Raw genomic sequence first — 20,347 nt, 5'->3', positions numbered from 1 at the left:
ACTGGCAATCGATGATGGCCTTCTGTAGTGCCAAGTTATGCAGAGCACAGCAGACCACTATGATACGAGAGACCCTCGTTGAGAAATACTGAACGGCTCTACCAATGTGATCTAGGCACCTGGTTCTCATTGCCAGCAGCCCAATGCCCTGCTTGATGGTTGCTCACCTGGATCCATGGCAGGTGTTTTACATCTCCCCTGCTGCAGAGTGAGGGTTCCTCACAGGCACAAGTAATCATGGGCGGGATTTTACTTATGGTGGGCGGGCTGTTCAGGAGTGGGCACGGGCGGACGTGGAGCCAATTGCTGCCCGCGATCAGCTCCATGATGTCATTTTACGTGGGCAGGCCAATTAATGCCCGTCCAGCGTGAATTGTGGCTCCCTAGTACAGCGGGAAGGAGCGGGCGGCAGCGGGAATCACATGACCACCGGGTCCAATGGCGACCTGGCGACCTGGCGGCCCATTCCAGAAGCTGCCACCGATGTCGCAGAGCAGGATGTCTGACAGCACTGTCGGAGAGCAGACCAGGCAGGAGGGCAGGTCAGCAGGACAGTGTGCCCTGAGATTTTCAGATGAGTGCCTCACTGCCCTCCTCGAGGAGGTGGCAGCACGCCACGTCATCCTTGTGCTAAGGGACGGGAGGACGAGGCCCCCCCCCACATGACGAAACATGCCTGGGAGGAGGTGGCAGAAATAGTCAGCTCCCACGATGTGGTGAGACGCACCTGGGTGCAGTGCCATAAGCAATTTAATTACCTCTTGCGATCGGGAAGGGTGAGTACCATGTTGGCACTGGTCACGTAGAACAGCAGTTAGGGTGGCCCCCCCTGGCTCCCTCTCCACCCTGAATTTTGTTTCTGCATTCATTCATTCACAGCACGGAGCCTTCGCTGGGCCAGAATTTATTGCCCATTCCTAGTTGCCCCTGAGAGGGAGGTGGAGAGCTGCCTTCTGTACCTGCTGCATGTGGTGCAGGTACACCCACAGTACTGTTTTGGGGGCGAGCTCCAGGATCTGTACCTAGGCGCAGTGGTGGAGCGCCAAAACATTTCAAAGTCAGGATGCTGAGTGACTTGGAGGGGAACTTCCAGGTGGAGGTGCAGCCATCCACCTGCTGCCCTTGTCCTTTTAGGCGGTAGTGCTCCTTGGTTTGGAAGGTCATACAGTGTGAGTGGCAAATGTGATGGAGGCAGCATCTGGGCAAGGGGTTCAGCCCTGGCTGCTTGGAGTGAATGTATTGTGGCTCCAGGGTCATGAATTGGCTGAGCCCTGCAAAGTTTCACTCAGATGGGGTTGGTCAGGCTGCAATGGCAATGCAGATACAGTGTGGACTAATCAATGCTCTTCTCTCCTTTCAGGAGAAGACAGCCCACAATAATGCTGAATGGATGTGGACTGGCGGAGGGCAGCCCGACCATCTCATCATGACCAGATACAAGCAGGAGGCTCTCGAGCTGGAGAGGCGCCTTGCGCCCAGGTCAACCGGCCTCGGTGAGGTTGGGGTGCCACTGGGAGGTAAGAGTGCCGTGTACTGAGGTCAGAATGTCTGTCAGTGCAAACCTTCCACTGTTGACTGTATATTGATTTCAGCCTCCAACATGGGTTTCCCATTGATACCAAAAGGAGAAGCACATCCTGATCTGGGTGCCAGGCATGCACATTAACAGTGTCATGACTTGTACTAATCAAATGTCCTTGCTCTTCCTTTTAGCCACAGCGGAGCATGCCCAGACTCAGGAGGCAGAGGGACCGCCGCTGACCCCTGAGGGCACCGACGATATAAATGCACCAGCGTCACACCCTCTCAGCCAGGCAGGCACCAACGCAGATACCAGCACGTCGGTGGGGATAAGGTCGTCGGCTAGTATCTCAGTGCACAGCTTGAGGTGCAGTCAGAGGCAGAGAGTGCCCAGGGCGCTGGCAGTCGGAGGACTGCTGGGGACCAGGAACATGCTCAGTCAGTGCCTGATGATGAGCCTGTGGAGTTGTCCCTGAGGCACCAGATGCTGGAAGTCCAGCAGGGTGTGCGGGAGGATCTGGCGGAGATACGTGAGGGAATGTGTGTCATGGTCTCCATGATAAAGAGGTCCATACAGAGCATGAGCAATGCAATGACCCTCATGGCCGAGCCCAATGCCTCCTCCATGGAGAGTATGTGACTCTCATGGAGAGGCTCCTCCAGGAGAACAATCAGGGCTTCCTGGGGATGCGCTCGGACCAGCAAGCCCTCACACCGGCAATGACCTCAGGTGGTCAGTGCCAGTGTGCGAGATGAATTGGGCACCCAGTATCCCAGCTAGGTGCCCGTTCATCAATGGTGAGCAGGGAGGTCCAAAGCGACCTCATGTTGGCGCACGAGATGCCTGTCATCTCAGCGGGCTCCTCTGAAGGTACCCCAGATGAGGGCAGCAGCTCGTCCGCCCCTCTGCCAGTGACTGTGGCAATCTGATGAGGCTGCAGTGACTGGGGAGATGCCAGACGTGCCACTGGCTGCTCCCTCCCAGTCGGGGCCAACACAGGCTCCACGGGCCAGAGGACATCTGCCAAGGTCATCAAGGCCAACAGGACAGCAGAGTGAGCAGGCTGTCTCCAATGCCGGTGCCAGCGAGGGGGAGCACCTAGACGTAGCACCCACAAGCATAAGCGTAAATCACCTGAGGCACACCAGGGGCTTATCACTAGTGTTTTCTTTTGCCCCATGTTTCAGTTATTTTTGAGTAGGTGTGCAGCTCAACACCTTTTAATGGACTTTCATTTCTGTCTGCAAGTTGGCAACCATTAAAGGTTTTGGTTCTCAACAAGCCTCTGGGTGCCACATTACTTCTGCAGGCGAAGGGGAACCCATAATGTTATGAGTGACTTATTTGTCATTGAGCTTTATTGACAAGACACATAGTTCATGTTCCTAACCAGGCAAATGTTGCTTTCAGGTATCGAGTATGGAGCCTGCAGCCCTAGCATGTGTTGGAGGTTCATCTTTGGTAGGTTAACTGAAGGATCGGTGGATCAAAGCCTCCCGGGTGTCAATGCCTCCCTGGAGGTTGCCCAAGTCAGTGTCTATCCCCTCAGCATTCTCCTGAGCATGATCATCCTCGGACTCACTGCTGGACTCATCGTCCGGTGCCAGAGCAGCTGCGTCTACATCTGCTTCCTCCACTGCATCCCCCCTTTCCAGCGCCAGATTGTGGAGAGCGCAGCATGCAACCACTATCAGTGACCACAACCTGGAGGGTATTGCAGTGTGCCCCCTGAAAGGTCCAGGCATTGGAAGCGCATCTTGAGAAGACCAATGGCTCTCTCCACCACAGCCCTTGTGGTGCCCTGGCTCCTATTGTAGCACTGCTCATCCTCTGCTCTTGGATGGCGGAGAGGCGTCATGAGCCACCTTTTGAGGGGATTCCCCTTTCCACCCAGCAGCCATCCATCCAGTCGGGCTGGAGCACTGAAGATCCTCGGCACCTGGGAGTGTCTCAGGATGTAAACTTCACGGGAGCTGCCTGGGTACCTTGCACAGACTTGCAGAATCAGCATCCTGTGGTCACAAACTACCTGCAAGTTCATGGAGTGGAAGCCCTTCCTGTTGACGAAGGCACTGGGCTCACCCGCTGGTGCCTTGATGGCCACATGTGTGCAGTTGATTGCACCCTGGATGTGGGGGAACCCAGCAATCACTGCAAAGCCTCTGGCTCGCTCAGCCTGGCTGGCCTCGTCTCAGCAGTAGTGAATGAAAGTCAATGCACACCTGAACAGAGCGTCTGTCACCAGCTTGACACAAGTGTGGATAGCTGATTGGGAGACACTGCAAAGATCACCCACCGACCCCTGGAAAGAGCCTGATGCATAGAAGTTGAGGGCAACTGTGACCTTTAGAGCCACTGGCATGGGGTGTCCACCCATATAGTTGGAGCTGATCTAAGAGCCGATCATCTGACAGGTGGAGGTCACTGTCTCCCTTGAGAGATGGAGCCGCCTTTGGCACTGCACCTCAGACATATTGAAGTAGCTGCTTCACCACCAATAAACACTGTCATCAGGATAATGGCGTCTTCTGTGTCCCATTCCGCCTTGCACTTCCTGTTGACCCTGCGCCCCTTGTGCCTGTGCCTGACCTCCCATAGGTGGCTCCCCTGAAGGCTGAATATGGACACCTGGGCTCCTCCCCCTTCTGGCCCTCTCTTCCTCTTCAAAGGAGGTGCCCCCAGCTGAGAGCACAATCCCCATTCCCAGGATAAGGGAATGCTGCCTGATACCTGCAAGTCCCAAGCGTTATGATTCCTCCAGAGTCCTGAACTGAAGCCTGTTTTTTCTGTCAAAGCAGCTCTGAAGAGAATTGAAGTTGTCCTGTTCACACAAGCAAGCAGCAGTGAACTTAAAAAGCAAATCATAAATTTAAAAAATAAATCACTAACAACTCGCATTCGCGACCCCACTCACCCCTCTTATCCCGCCCGTGGGTGAGGTTTTTAAAAATGTGGCCTACCCATCTGTCCATTGTGCCCGTGTGATGCACTGAAAATCATATGGGCTGCTAGAAATCGCTGTCAATAACTGCCTCAAGGGCCTTAACTGGCCCATTAATTAATGGTGGGCGCGCCTCAGAACTCATAGCGCACCCGGCCTCCGAAATATCGTGATGGCGCGCGGTTATATCGAGACACACGCCCGACGTCATCGCGGGTCATTTTACGCCCCACATGCCAACGGCAAAATTCTGCCCCATGTCTTCAATGGGTATCCCTTTCCCTCGAGAATCCATCCCTGAAGGCATGTGAGGGGCCAGAACAGCACTGGTACCCAGCACTGCTGAAGTATGTAGGTGTTGTGGTTCTTTCCTGTCAACATGCACACACCTGAAGGATCTGCTTTCAGTGGTCGCAGAACAATTGACCATTGAGTAAAGCCCTTCCTGTTGATGAAGGCCACTGGCTGGTTCATGGGTGTCTTGGTGGCCACATGTGTGCAGTCACCTTGGGGAATCCAGCAATGGACCTCTCCACCTGACTGTCAGGGTCAGTTGGGTAGTGAACATAGTCTCTGGCCCTCTTGAGCATAGTATTGCTCACCTCCTTGATTCTCCAATGAGCTGCAGCCTGCAAGACTCCACTGTCATCAATGGATCCCTAGAAAGATCCAAAGGTGTAGAAGTTGAGAGCCATGGTGATCTACAGGGTCACTGGAATTGGGTGTCCTCCAGCCCCATGGGTCTCTTAATTGATATCCTGCCCCATCAATGTCGGAAGTCCACTCTCTATGGTTCCCGCCACAGGTAAAATCTGGAAGCAACATCTTGACGTCGGACTTCTGGCTGAACGCGTCCCAATGCATTTTATGAAGCCCCCCCACCACATCCCCAACCCCCCTGCTACTGCCAAGCACACTTTCTGTAGCCCAATAAAATTCCAGCCAACTTCTGCTAACTGCCAAATAGATTGGGCATACTGCTGGAGCACTATGACTGTAATTTAAGGCAATTTTGGCTTGAACCAAAATGTTCCAAATCAGATAATTAAGAATCAGTGTTTTCTGTTCAATTTGTGGTACAAACACATATATATGGACTGGTTGTTGAATGGAATGCTAACTCCTATGGCAGTTTGGGAGTGGCCCTGGCAATGGCCTGGAACCAGGATGTCTGCATTTTCAATCAGCTGTGTGTGCCATTGCCTTAGCAATCAAGAAAGAAAAGAAGGAATTTACAGTTATAAATACAGAATATAAATTAAACAAGGAATTAATTGTGTTTCTTTAACTGATAGATCTGTTCAACAGCGAGTCCATTTTATATATTTGGCTAGTGAGCTTAATATTTATACATATTCAAGGGCCTGGTTGGCAGTCTTCCGCTCCCATAGCAGCAACAAAACACTTTGGCAGGTCACAGAAAACTCTCTTGTGGGCTGCTTGTGGTCCACATAACTGCAATGGAAGACTGAACACCCTTGCATCTGACCACATCACTCTCCCCAACAACGCTTCAGCTTGTTTGCTTTGGTTTCTTTCCAGTTTCATTGACATTCATAAAGATCTTACCTAAATTATTGTACATTTTTCAATGAACTGCACTGAGGTTGCGGGTATGCCGTACCATTTGAAAGCTAGACTTGTTTATTATGTGCAGAAAGTCATTGTGCATATTTTATGATGACATGCCTATCCGTGTTGTCAGGCATACCAGGTGCCTGTGAGTGGGATTGTCTGCTCCCATTTGTGGCAGGAGCCACAGCAGGCGGGAGTGGAAAATACCAGGAGATCACAAAAGTCGGTTTCACGTCGTCGTAAAACTGGTTTGTAATCATCCGCTCCACCCGTCAATGGCAGGCCGTGTTTCCCACCACAGCATATCTGGAACCTCATTTCAATTCTTTAGCACGTCATTATAAGCCCAGCTCACCAGAATTATTCCCCCAGGCTGGAATATCTGGGCATGCCGATGTGTTTCGCAACTGTACGTGAGCGACATGCACCTGGCGAGCTGCACTTTGCTCGGGATTTCAAGGTTTGTTTGCCTACCTTGCTTCAGGCAGCACCCGTGGTCATCAGCGCCAGGTTTCACAGGCAGCAGCACATCACTTTTAGGGGGTCTCACAGGAAGGTCTCTACCTACCAGACCAGCTGTAAGGCAGGGGTGGCTTGTCAATGGCTGCAGGCTCGGGCTTGCTTGGTGAAGGGGGAGAAGTGGCCTCAGGAAAGGGAAGAGGCTGCAGGGCGAGGGCTGTGCTGGGGAAGGGGAATATCCCAGGGTGTGTGGTGGGGGAGATGGGGCACATGTTGTGCAAGTGGCCTTGAGATGGTCAGGGCTGAGGAGGCAATCTCCAGAGGAGATGAGGCCAGGTGGAGATGTGAGAGCATGTGAGAGAGAAAGAGTGTGATGTCAGTGAATGTGTGATGGGCTTGAGTGTTTGAGTTTAGAGTGATGAGATAGTTGCCTTGCCCTGGCAGCACAGATCATTCATCCTCTTTCTGCACTGAATGGCTGACCTCTTCTGTGCAGCGTTGGCACTGAACACCACTGCCATCGCCACCTAAGCCGGAGTGGTGAGGTGCCTGGAACTCTTGCGGCCAGAGCGGGGGTGTAGGACATCAGGGCGGGCCTTCAAAAGGCTTCCCAGTGACGGGTCACTGAACTCATCTTGGCTTTCAGGGCCATGTCTTCACTGGAGCAGCTCTGGGCTGTAAGCATTGAGAACTGTGTGCGCGGCTGCAGTTCAGACATGGCAACCGGAATAAGGAAACGGCATGCTGGGTAATTCAGAGGCCGCCCGCCAGCTAGATGGCGTGTTTCCTGTACTACATAATTAATGAGGCTGGAGGCGGACGATACAGCGTGAAAACCCACCATTACGGCCAGCGGGTAAAACGTCATTCTTTGCACCCGCTCCTGCACTTAGTGCAATTCTGGGACGATTCCACCCTATGTCTTTTCACAAAAAGGTGTTAAAAAGTATGCATCAAAAGTGAAGTTGGCAGGGTCAAAGGAGAACACCAGTAGGTGAGTAAGTTTCAGCATCAATATGTAAGGCAATAATAAATATTTAAAACAGAAGAGTAATATTTACATTTTATAGCAGCCTTCTGAAAAACTTCAGAGCAAGTGAGGTCATTTAAAAAAAAAACCAAAGCTTATTCTCATTTACTGCTTCCAGTATCACTTGTTACTATTATTGTCAATGCCTCATACACACAGCAGGTTGTGAAGAGATCAGTTGTGTTCAGACATCTCTGTGACTGAAAAGCTGAGAAATGCTTGAAACGCAGATTCCAAGATAAACATCATAATCCATTAGGATTTCAATTTGGGAGATCTGTAAAGAGAAAAGCAAGGAGTTGAAAACGGTGGGGGGGAAATTCGTTTGCTTCTCTGTGGAATCAACATAAGTCCAGCGGCGCTACAGGAGCAAATGTCTCCCTCAGCGACGTCATTGTACAGCTGGAACCTTGTATCCATACTGAATTCACTGTGCAAATTTCCAGAAATCCTTGCACTGCACTTTTAATATGCTAACTGTGTTAATATTTTCACTGTCAAGTGTCTGTTGTGCTCTTACCAGTCCTCACCCACTATTTAACGTATATTTGGGGAAAGATAGCTCATGGGTACTGTGTGTTAACAACATCATAAAAAATAGAAGGAAGATATCCTGTAACTGTTATTTCTACTTCAGTTGTAAGGGTGAAAAATTCGTTAAGGCCCATTTTCAAGAGCGGTTGTAACAGTTTGCCATTTGCCTGCACCCACTCGTATTGAGGCAGGGAGCACGTAAACTTCATGCTGCCTCCTCAGTTTAATGATGGTAACATTGGGCCAAGTGGGGTGGGGTGGGGGGGGCGGGGGTGCGCACAGTTGGCTGGCTGAGGGCTCAGCTGGAAGCCCAGCAGCATGTGCTGATAGCATGTGGTGCAGCCACCTCACTTCTTTTTAAGGGAAGCTGCACTCATTGGAAGGAAGCTGCTGCTGCCTACATGTACTGATGCTGTCTGTAAGCAGGAGCTGCACAAAAGTGGAGAGAGAGGGCTCCTAGTTTCATGAATACAGCATTAAAGGCCTTAGCGGTGGTGGTCGACAAGAGAGGTCATGGTTCTGTGGGGGGCCAGGAGGCCCTTGAGGATCCCCCTCTGAAGGGAATGGGAGCATGGCCATGGAGGTCAATGTTCAGAGTCTTACCCCAGGGACCTGGCAGCTTGCTGGAAGTTCAATGGCCTCATGTGGGTGGTCAAGGTCAATCTTCACATGGTGTCTCCTACCCACCGCACCACCCATTTCTCATGTTGCTCAAACCCCCATCACTCACCCAGCAACAGCCATCTCTAGCATTCAGGATTCAGGTCAGATACTCGGTCTCACCCTCACACACATTCCTATGATACCACCCTCATACCCAGCTCCACCTGCTTCCACATACCCCCAGCTGTTCAGCTATGACAGGCACATCACCCAAACACAGGGCAACACAATCACTGATATTCTGCCTTCTCTCTTACAGGACAAGTTGGTATACAATAGAAGGGAGCAAAACAGAATTGGCAGGGAACATCTCCTAAGCCCAATGAGGAAATGGTGCTGCACATCATGGGTCTGGCTGTGACAGAGCCTGTAGCATTTGGCATCAGTGAAAGCATTCAGAAAGATGGTATGTCCCTGTCTTTATGCCCCTTCTCAACTGCCACCTCACTCTCATCCTATTATCTGGCATGATGATGTGGCCATGGACCTCTTGCTTTACACCTCCCAATCCCAATTGCCTTCTTCTGATTTTCTGCTTTCAGACAGCCAGGGACTGCCAGCTACCCAGCCACAGCAACGCATGAGGAAGAGCGAGAGGAACACCGCACCAGTGACGAAGAAGCTCCATCACTTGATCTGACACATGCTACCAGCAGCTCTGGTACTGGCACTGCGCAAACTTTAAAAGCCAGCATCGTGGTGAGTCACCACATCTGCATGTGGTGAGTCACCACATCCAGGGCCAGGGGAAAAGAGAGTTTTTGTCTCAGCTCATGGGAGAGCGAGTTTTGCTGGGGACTTCTGCTGCAGGGGACTCAGATGAGGACCTCAGGAGAGTGACTTACAGGAAATGCTGCTGAACATGCACACTGGGATGCTTAGTGCATTGGCAGACCTACCTGTTGTTATTCTCAAGGAGCATGGAGGAGTCCAGCACCACCGTGCCACAGGCTTTGTGTCAAAAGCTTGGAGACTATCCTTTCCAGTGTGAAAGTGGTGGCCAACCCAATGAAAGCACTCGGAGACCCAAACATGATGCCACATGTGATGGCCACTGTCTCAGCTTTCACAGCCTGAAGCCACCCAATGTCTTATGGCTACCATGGAAACTCAGACTCATGAAGCTCCATACTTGCTGTTGTGTAGGCTCAGACTGCCGCCATCACAACTACAGCTCTCAGTACCCAGATGGGCTTGCAGGCACTTGCAGCAGTCCAGCAATCTGTCCGTCAATAGATTACTAAGATAGCTGAGGCACCACCCAGGGGGGCTGACAGTGAGTCTATGGAACATGAATCAGATGCCCTCTTAGGATGCCTCCATCACCGCTACTCTGCCAGTGCCGTTGCTGGGGCATCTCAGCCGGCCAGTCCAGACTACTGCCACCCTTGCTGAGGTATTACAGTCCAATGCCTGCCCTTCAGGGCAAGAGCTCTGCAGAATTGTCCTATAAGACCATCGGCAGTCTCCCCCAGTGAAATTCAACAGCATTCCACCAGCCATGCTGCAGCCACTGGGGTATCACTACTTAAAAGCGCTAAGCCAGACAGAAGCACTCACGAGACAGGCATTAAGGGAATGCACAAGGGTGAATAGTTCATATTAGCTGTACAAATGGACACGTTGTTTGAAAAAGGCATTATTGACACGATTTTTGTTGGTGGCTTTTATTGTAGGATTTTGCCCAAGAGGACAGGTGAAGGGATGTCATACATGAATGGGAAGGTGGGATATAGTGGAATAATGTTGGCGAAGGGATGCTATCCTTGAGGAACTGGGGTCTGAGTAGATGTTCACAGGTACCCGTTCTGGAGTGAAGGCAGCCCGGTGCCTCCTCTTTGCCTTGTTGTCTTCCTCTGCCTCCCTCCTCACAGAGCTTTCCCTCTTCACAGTCTCTGCTCCATCTCTCAGTCATGTTGTAGATGCAGAGGAACTGCAAATACAACTCCCATGCCTATAGCAGCCATTGTGTGGACAGGTTACCTACTCCTCTGCCCTCCCTTTGGGGATTCAACAACATTCACTCTGCCAAATACAGCAACTCTCCACAACATCTCCAAAAATATTCCACAGTAGTTCCAGAGACTTTGGAATAGCAGAAGTGAGTCTATGTCAACCTTAGCTGAAAGTCAGACGTCTGGATCTTTAAATGGCACTTGTGGAGGTTCCTCTTAAAATTGAGAGTATTTTCCTTTGTGAATGGATTGTGCATGTGTGCAATGGACCAGCACAGAACAAGTTTCAAACTGGCTGTTTGATATCATGGTCTGGCCAGTTAGGGTGTTTCTGGCGCATGCAGGGCTTGCATGTGCTGGTGCCCTTTCGAGCTTCAGGTGTCACATGATCTCTGCCAGAAGTGGCCAGAAACACTACGCTAGCCATTCTTGCCATTCTGGCTTCAGCAGCATTACAGAGCCAAATTTCTTACCCTAAATGTATTATTTTACAAAGTATTATACTATATTCATTTAGTTATGACAATATTCATGTAATTCAATGATGGTAAAACTGCAATCTGCATACTGGTAAAGATAAACATTAGGAACAGCAGCCAAGAAATTCAGGTGGCACAATTTTAGGCACACATCAGGAGCAGAGCACATCGACTGTGTTCGGACATTAATCCTTAGGTTTATTCAAATGGAGCCGATGGCATCAGAATCCACCAGTGCAAAATCAGGCTGTTGCTAGCATCATAGAAGCCTTCAGGTCAGTGAGTCCAGGGGTCAGGGTCAGGCCTGGGGGTGGATGTGGGCCAGGGGGCTCGAGGCCAGGAGTCAGGTTTGGGGCTCAGGTCCAGGATCAGGGTTGGGGAAGGGGACCTGGGCATTGGATCAGTGCTCAGGACAGGGTGTCAGGTTGGGGGTAGAGAATATGGGAAGAAGTGGGGTGAGAAATGACAGCAGTGATCGGGCAGGATTGGGAGTTACAGCGATGAGAGTGGGGGTTCAGTGTGGAGTTTAGAGGAGCATTCCTGTTTCTCTTGGCTCCACGCAGGTAACTAAATATAAAAATCTTGCCTTGTATGTCATAATTGTTTCCAAGGTCTGGTTTCCCTGTGTGCAGTTGGTGCTGGCATTGGCATAGGTTGCCTCAGGGCAAAACAGTCTCGAAGTGGGAGGGCTCCAACAGTGTTATGCCCATTATTTGTATATGCACATGGCTACATGCCTGCTTCCAGCGTGGGTAAAGGACCCCTATTTATTTTCCTTTCTCAAAAATCAGACAGCACACCCTGGCTGGAAATGCATACACTTCCTGTGCACCATAGTAGAGGCCAGAAAATTGCACAATGCACAGTCGAATAGGTCAGAACATTCAAGATGCATTTCCGATCCAAGAACACTGATACCAAAAATATAATTCACATTTACAAGACTACCGAGACTCGGGCATGTACTTCAGCCCTGGTGGAGAAAATGGAATTGCTCTTAGACATAAATTGAATGTATTGTCGCAATGCTGTTGCAGCATGCCTGATACCTTTGCATATTATATCACAGAATCACAGCGCAGAAGAGGCCCTTCGGCCCATCGAGTCTGCACCGACATGTGAGAAACACCTGACCTACCTACCTAATCCCATTTACCAGCACTTGACCCATAGCCTTGAATGTTATGACATGCCAAGTGCTCATCCAGGTACTTTTTAAAGGATGTGAGGCAACCTGCCTCCACCACCCTCCCAGGCAGAGCATTCCAGACCGCCACCGCCCTCTGGGTAAAAATGTTTTTCCTCACATCCCCCATAAACCTCCTGCCCCTCACCCTGAACTTATGTTCCCTCGTGACTGACCCTTCAACCAAGGGGAACAGCTGCTCCCTATCCAACCTGTCCATGCCCCTCATAATCTTGTACACCTCGATCAGGTCGCCCCTCAGTCTTCCCTGCTCCAATGAAAACAACCCTAGTCTATCCAACCTCTCTTCATAACTTATATGTTTCATCCCAGGCAACATCCTGGTGAATCTCCTCTGCACCCCCTCCAGTGCAATCACATCCTTCCTATAATGTGGCGACCAGAACTGCACACAGTACTCCAGCTGTGGCCTCACCAAGGTTCTATACAACTCCAACATGACCTCCCTACTTTTGTAATCTATGCCTCGATTGATAAAGGCAAGTGTCCCATATGCCTTTTTCACCATCCCACTAACATGCCCCTCCACCTTCAGAGATCGATGGACACACACGCCAAGGTTCCTTTGTTCCTCAGAACTTCCTTGTGTCATGCCGTTCATTGAATACTTCCTTGACAAATTATTCCTTCCAAAGTGTATCACCTCACACTTTTCACAGTTAAATTCCATCTGCCACTTATCTGCCCATTTAACCATCCCATCTATATCTTCTTGTAGCCCAAGACACTCAACCTCACAGTTGACCACCCGGCCAACCTTTGTGTCATCCACAAACTTACTAATCCTACCCCCCACATAGTCATCTATGTCGTTTATATAAATGACAAATAATAGGGGACCCAGCACAGATCCATGTGGTATGCCACTGGACACTGGCTTTCAGTCACAAAAGCAGCCTTTGTCATCACCCTCTGTCTCCTGCAACTAAGCCAATTTTGAATCCACCTTCTCAAATTACCCTGTATCCCATGTGCATTTGCCTTCTTTATAAGTCTCCCATGTGGGACCTTGTCAAAGGCTTTGCTGAAATCCATATAAACTACATCAACTGCACTTCCTCATCTACACACCTGTTCACCTCCTCAAAAAATTCAATCAAATTTGTTAGGCATGACCTCCCTCTGACAAAGCCATGCTGACTCTCCCTGATCAAACCTTGCCTCTTCAAGTGGAGATAGATTCTCTCCTTCAGAAATTTCTCCAATATTTTCCCTACCACTGACGTGAAACTCACTGGCCTGTAGTTCCCTGGCTTATCTCTACAACCCTTCTTAAATAGCAGAACCACATTAGTTATTCTCTAGTCCTCTGGCACCTCCCCCGTGGCCATAGAGGAATAACAAATTTGGGTCAGAGCCCCTGCGATCTCCTCCCTTGCCTCCCTCAGCAGCCTGAGACACAAATCATCCGGACCTGGAGATTTGTCCACTTTTAAGCCTGCCAACACCTCCAATACCTTGTCACTCCCCATATCAATTTGCTTAAGAACCTCGCAGTCTCTCTCCCCGAGTTCGATACCTTCATCCTCATTCTCTTGGGTGAAGACGGATGAGAAGTATTCGTTCAACATTCTACCGATACCCTCTGGCTCCACCCATAGATTGTCCCCTTGGTCCCTAATGGGCCCTACTCTTTCCCTGGTTATCCTCTTCCCATTGATATATTTATAGAATATCTTGGGATTGTCCCTACTTTTACCAGCCAGAGCTTTCTCATACCCCCTCTTTGCTCTCCGAATTGCTTTCTTATGCTCCACCCTGCACTTAAATTGGTTAAATTGTACCATGTCTCTCTTATATCTCTCTTCTCCATTACCAGCTGTTGGATGTCAGAAGTCAGTTTCATAGCGCAGCTAGTTTTTGAGGGGAATTTGAAACTAAAGTGCAGGAATTCCAGAGTATTAATCTCAGGATTACTCTTGATGCCACTTTTGAGATCAGTTCCAGAGAGGCAGAGTGGATACATCATCACTCCAATTGACAGCTGGTGTAGAAAAAAAGGTTTCGATTTCTTGGGAATTGAGATAGGTTCTGGGACGGGCAAATCATTTCATAGAGAAGCAAGAAGCACAGCTTGCATTTGCACAAGACATTGATTAGGCCACGGTTGGATATTGTGTGAAATTTTGGGTCTCCCATTATAGGAAGGATATTATAATCATGGAAAGGGAACAGTAAAGATACATTAGAATAATACCAGAAATGAAAGATCCAAGTTGCAAAGAAAGGCATAAAAAGTGTGTCTTTTTCATTGAATCAAACTAGTGAGAGGGGTCTAATAGGGGTTTTCAAGATTATGAAAGGTTTTGAAAGGCTAAATTGTGAGAGCTTCCTTCCACCGGTTAGTAATTTTTTATTGGAAGAGTATAGACATGGGATTATAATACATTGTTGGAAGGAACCTTTGCATACGTATCATTATTATTCCATTGAATGTTTTATCACAAGTAGTTATTGAGGCAGGCAATAAAATGTCAATTTAAAGGAAATTAAACAAATATTTGAAATAGTATAAAGTAAGGGTACAGAGAAATGACAGGGAAGTGACAGAGGTTCTCAAGCTAATTTTGCCACAGTCCTCTTTTCAGAGATTGATATGCATTCAGCCCCACACCACACCACCCCACCCCTCAGTTTCTAAGAAACAGTAAGTTTGCATGAAACAAGAGGATTTTATTTCCTTGGCTACTGTAACATATTGGGCAGGATGTTGAGATTAGCGGTGAATAAACAGCACCACCATTCATTATAAGTGCACTTGCCCATAGGCATTTTATGAAAGATCCTATCAATCAACTATCAAAAAATACACGTCACCTGAGAATGATGTAAACAGCACAAGCAAGCAATCACGTAGCTGCTGAAGCAATCAGATTGAATAATTGTAAATGACCTGTGCCAAGGAATTGGGAAGTGTAGATTAGAACTATAAATTCAGATGCAGAATGTGAAATAAAGGTGGGGGAAAAGGTAGAATTAAGAAAGGGAGATAATTAAAGGTAGAAAGAATAAGTAAAAAACAAAATTTAAAATTGTTATTTTTTAAAATCTCCAACAATAAAGTCTGAAGGAATGAGACTCTAGACTTTTTAAAGTTAATTTCTGAGCGAGAGAGGTTGTTTGGCAGTAATTCAGATGTTTCAAACAGTTAAGAATTCATTCACACTGGAATGCAGAAGCCCAACTTTACCTGACGAGTTTAGTACATATACCTCAGATAAATACAGCATCATAACACCATTTCATGCATTTTAGTAGTGAATCTTGCAGCGATTCTTATGAACTTTAGGAGGAGCTAATTCTCTAATTAGCTAATTCTAATTTACAGACTTAATATGCATGTGCAGTCACTGGAAATAGCTGACCAATTTACTTGGGCAAACTGATAGCCTCAGCATTATTTCTACTGCAAAAAACAGTTTTATACAGAACATAGGAACATGAATGGGCCACATAGCCCCACAAGCCTGTTCCACCATTCAATCAGATCATGGCTGACTGCATTTACCTGATTTTGATTGATATACATGTTAACTACCATCTTGAAAAATTAATTAACATGTTGGGCAGAATTTTCCGTGCCTTCTGGCCTCGGGCCTGTTGGCAGCGTGAGCAGACAATATGGCGAGAAGGACAAAAATTGGTTTTGTGGCGTCATGAAACCAGTTTGCAATTGTCTACTGTGCCCATCAATGCCGGGCCCCGTTTCCCGCTGCATCACGTCTGCATCACATTATAAGCCCAGCCCATCAGAATCATCTCCGCACGCTGGATCGTCTGAGCACGTTGGCATCATTGCACGCCGACATGTTTCACAACAGCATATATAAGGCGTGCACTTGGCGGGGTTGCACTTTGAACTCGGAGGTGAGTAACGTTGCACAGTGCTCGCCAGGGTTGCCAGTTGAACCAAGGCAGAGGCAACTTGGAGGGACAAGGGCTACAATACAGTCGAAGCAACTTGGGTGGGGGGGGCAGGGCGCAGAGCTGCACTGCGGTCGAGATGACTTGGTGGGTGCAAGGCTGCCCTGCGGTTGATGGTGGTGCACAAGCACAAATGGGGTGGAGGGGAGGGTTGCGGCCATGCATCAAGGAAACCTTGTATAAAGAGACCATTCCTCCGCAGCTGAGACAGTTCAGATGCAGCTATGTTGACACGCGTGGAGTTGGACCTCTAGCTTATCTGCCCACTCAAGCAATACAATGGCATGAAAGTGCCTGCAAGAGCTCCTGAGCTTTTCATCCCTCAGTCACAGACTGCAAACTAATGAGTGTTTTAGTGGGCTGCTGAACAGTTGGAGGACTGGGCACGTTGTACAATCTCCTTGCTAAATCTGGCCATGGAGCAGTCACTGGTGCAGGCGCTCAGAGCCACTTGCAAAGTCATAATTCCAGTTTGGACCAGTCTCCCCCACAGTTCAAGCTAACAGTGCAGCCTTGCAGTGTGGGTTAGGAGAATGCCTGCGCCTGAGCTGAGAGCACAGCATGCAGTCCAGTGGGCAAAGCTGCTGCCAATCGGTCAGGTGGAGTGGGACGGAGGAGAGTGGGGCTTTGGGCAGCCACACGAAGCTCTGGTCATCCAACTGGTGGCCAGCACTCTCCGGGATGTGTTAAGGGGCCTTCAGACTTAACCAAGAGGGGTTCTTAGAACACTTAAGCTAACCCACACGTCTCTCTCTTTCATCCTGCAGGAGGAGTCCATCAGGAGCCTGGTGAACTAGCTGTATGCCTCGTGGCTTATAGAGAGTGGAGACGACGGAGAAGAGAGTGACTGAGGTACCAGGTTGCGCAGGGGGAGGAGCAGCTCTCTCTGGAAGAAGGGGCAGCTGGGGCTCCCGTGCTTGCCGCTGAAGAGCCACAGGGAGCCGTCATTGGTCGGCACCTAGCTAGAACCACGGTCTATAGACGCCGCATTTCATTCCTGCAGATGACCAAGAACCAGTATCGCCAAAGACTGTGCATGACTAGGGAACTGGTTGGTCACATTTGCGAGCTGCTGCAGGATTTGGCGCCATGGGGACATGGCGTCCACTGCCTGTGGCCGTGAAAGTGACAGCGGTGCTCAATTTTTACGTCAGTGGTACCTTTCAGGGCTCCACAGGTGACCACTGTGGGATATCACAAGCCACCACACACAAATGCATCCATGAGGTCACGGATGCCATCTTCGTGAGGGCACACAACTTTGTGCATTTCACCTGGGACCAGGAGAGCCAGGATGCAAGAGCGATTGGATTTGCCCAGATCTTGGGTTTCCCACAGGTGCAGGGTGCCATCCACTGTACTCACATGGCGCTCAGATCTCCATCGCAACACATGGTCAACTATGTCAACCACAAGGGATTCCATTCGCTGAATCTGCAGCTGGTGTGCGACCACCAAAAATGTATCCTGCAGGTCTGCTCTCGGTTTCCATGGCATGTCCACAACTCCTACATCCTCAGTCGGTCACAGATCCCTGATGTCTTCCAGAATCCACAGAGGCTGCAGGGTTGGCTCCTCAGGGACAATGTCTACCCACAGAGGGTGTGGCTGATGACACCTGTGTGGTGGCCTCAGACTGCAGCAGAGTGAAGGTATAATGAGGCTCATGCTGCAACTCGCACCTTGGGGTAGCAAACCATCGGGATGCTGAAGATGAGATTCCGGTGCCTAGACCAGTCTGGTGGAGCCCTGCAATATAGTCCACAGAGTGTGTCACACATCGTCGTTGTCTGTTGCACCCTTTACAACCTGGTGCTGCAACAGGCAGAGGAGTTGGCTGAGGAGGAGCTGGAGATTTCCTCCAATGAGGAGGACATCGACAGTAATGAGGGTGAGGAGGTCCTTGAAGTCGACGAAGAAGGCAATGAGACCCTCACACTGGCTAGATGAGGCAGCCGTGCTCGGGAGGCCCTCATAGCTGCTAGAGTTTTGCAGGATGATGACGATGTGCAGTGAGGTGATACCACAGATCCTCACATTGCATCTGTGAACGTTTGACTTCAGTCTGGCTTATGGCAGGGAACATACCCTCTGTGATGAGTCTCCTGTCATGGAGACACAGCGGAAGCCCTAATAGTCACTCGATTGCAGGAGGATGATGACAACATGCAGTGAGGACACTCCATAGATCTTCACATTGTCTCTGAGAATGTCTGACTCCTGTGTGGCCGAGGGCAGCTCGCTGGGCTCTGTGATCAGGGTCATATCATAGAGACGCAGCCAAGAAATTTAAAATGCACCTGATCCTTTGTCAGCCTTCAGCACCTGAGCCCTTCAGGGGCACAGCATCACTGGTCACAGAGGCTAACGAGATGGGGGCCAGCCCCATCTTAAAGGTGCTGAGGGCACACAGAGAGAATGATGGAACTCTGTAACGCCTGCCACGACATTCTGGCAGCAATGACAAGCACCATCGAGGTGCAAACATCAGTAATGTGTCAAGTGGGTGTGAGGCCAGACAATCGCTTTGGTCTGAAGGCTGCACAGAGCACAGGGAAGAGGCCCTGGAGTGAGACACCTGCCTTTATCTTGTGTAGGAACCCAGGTTTCACATCTGAGTGACACGAACGCTGCTCATCAGAACAAGGAGCCATAGGCAGGGAGACATTGTTGTGAGTTTATTGACAATAGTGAACATTATGTACAAGTGATTAAAACTCATGCCCAGGCCGTTCAACTACAACTTCCTAACCTTCCTAACCCTGCCACTACGTCTTGCTGCTCCCCGGACATCCACAGCAGAGGTGGAGGTAGTCTGCTGACTGCTACGCCCTGTCTGTGATGACCTTGGCGGGCGTCCTCTGGAGAGCTGAGACCTGGAGAGCCCTGGCCTGCTTACGAGGTCCTGCTGTCTGGCAGCGGCACCCTCCTCAGCCTGTGGAGCTGGAGCTGCTGGGGTCACAGGAAGGGGGGATTCAAATTGGCCAGACACTCCCAGAGTCACCTGGGTGGATGGCCCCAGGTTGTCCACCTGCTGATCCTCCTCCATCTGGGTGCCCGAATACCCCTGACTGACTCCATGAGGAGATGGGGTAGCTGAAGTGAAATCAGTTGACACTGTTGGAGGCCAACTATGTTGTCAGTGATGGAATTCATCCCACGCAGCAGTGCAGGAGCAATATCCTGGACCAAGGTCTCCAAGGCGGCCGCCATCCTACCAGTGTTGATCTCAGTGCGTTGGCATGCCGACGCTATCACTTCAGCTTGAAGGTGGATGGACTCCTCCATCGTGCCTTGCAATCTGAAGAGTGCAGTGGACATCCCTTCCTGATGTTCCTGAGCTTGCCTTTGCAGCTCCGGCAACTGTGATATGACCGGTGCAGAGGCTCGTCATCTGACTCGGACCCAGCAGATTTCTGGCTTCCAGCATTCCTCCGAGTGCCAGAGACCTGGGAAGTCCCTGCTGCTGCCTGCTGTGGATCAGAAAGTGTGATGTGCTCACCAGATTGTGATCCCGAGGCTACTCTAAAGCTAGATCCTACCGAGATGTGTGTCTCTGCGCTGGTGGAGGGTGTGGGTGAGCACTGTGATATTGCAAGACTTTTGAGGTAGTTACTACTGAGCAACGTAAACTTCAGGTGTTTAGTGCAAGAATTTTTCTATCAGTTGTGCTAATTAGCTATTTTTCTACTTTATAAACTGTTGTAACATTAAAACGGTTCATGTTCATAAAATTATTTTGAATACTTTAGAATGACTGCAGGCTAATGTGTAAATACAACAGCAGATTCAAGTTGTAAGAAACTATAATATTCTCAGCTAACTTTGAAAATTGTGATTGAGACTTGCTGAAACTATACAACCTGGGGGCAGTGACAGTTTAGATGATCTGCAAAGTGCTGTTTACTGTAGTCGGTTGTACAGAAACTTGACTAATTGTACCAGCATGCTTTACAAGGCAAAAAGGCACTTTTCAAAGTAAAGTAACCTGCTAAAAGCTGCTGGCTGATTTTTCACTTACCAACAAGAACCACTGGACCTTGACAGGAAAAAAACAC

Source organism: Cetorhinus maximus, chromosome 1 (genome assembly GCF_964194155.1).
Source record: "Cetorhinus maximus chromosome 1, sCetMax3.hap1.1, whole genome shotgun sequence".
Classification (NCBI taxonomy): domain Eukaryota; kingdom Metazoa; phylum Chordata; class Chondrichthyes; order Lamniformes; family Cetorhinidae; genus Cetorhinus; species Cetorhinus maximus.
Note: the sequence above shows the minus strand (reverse complement) of the source record.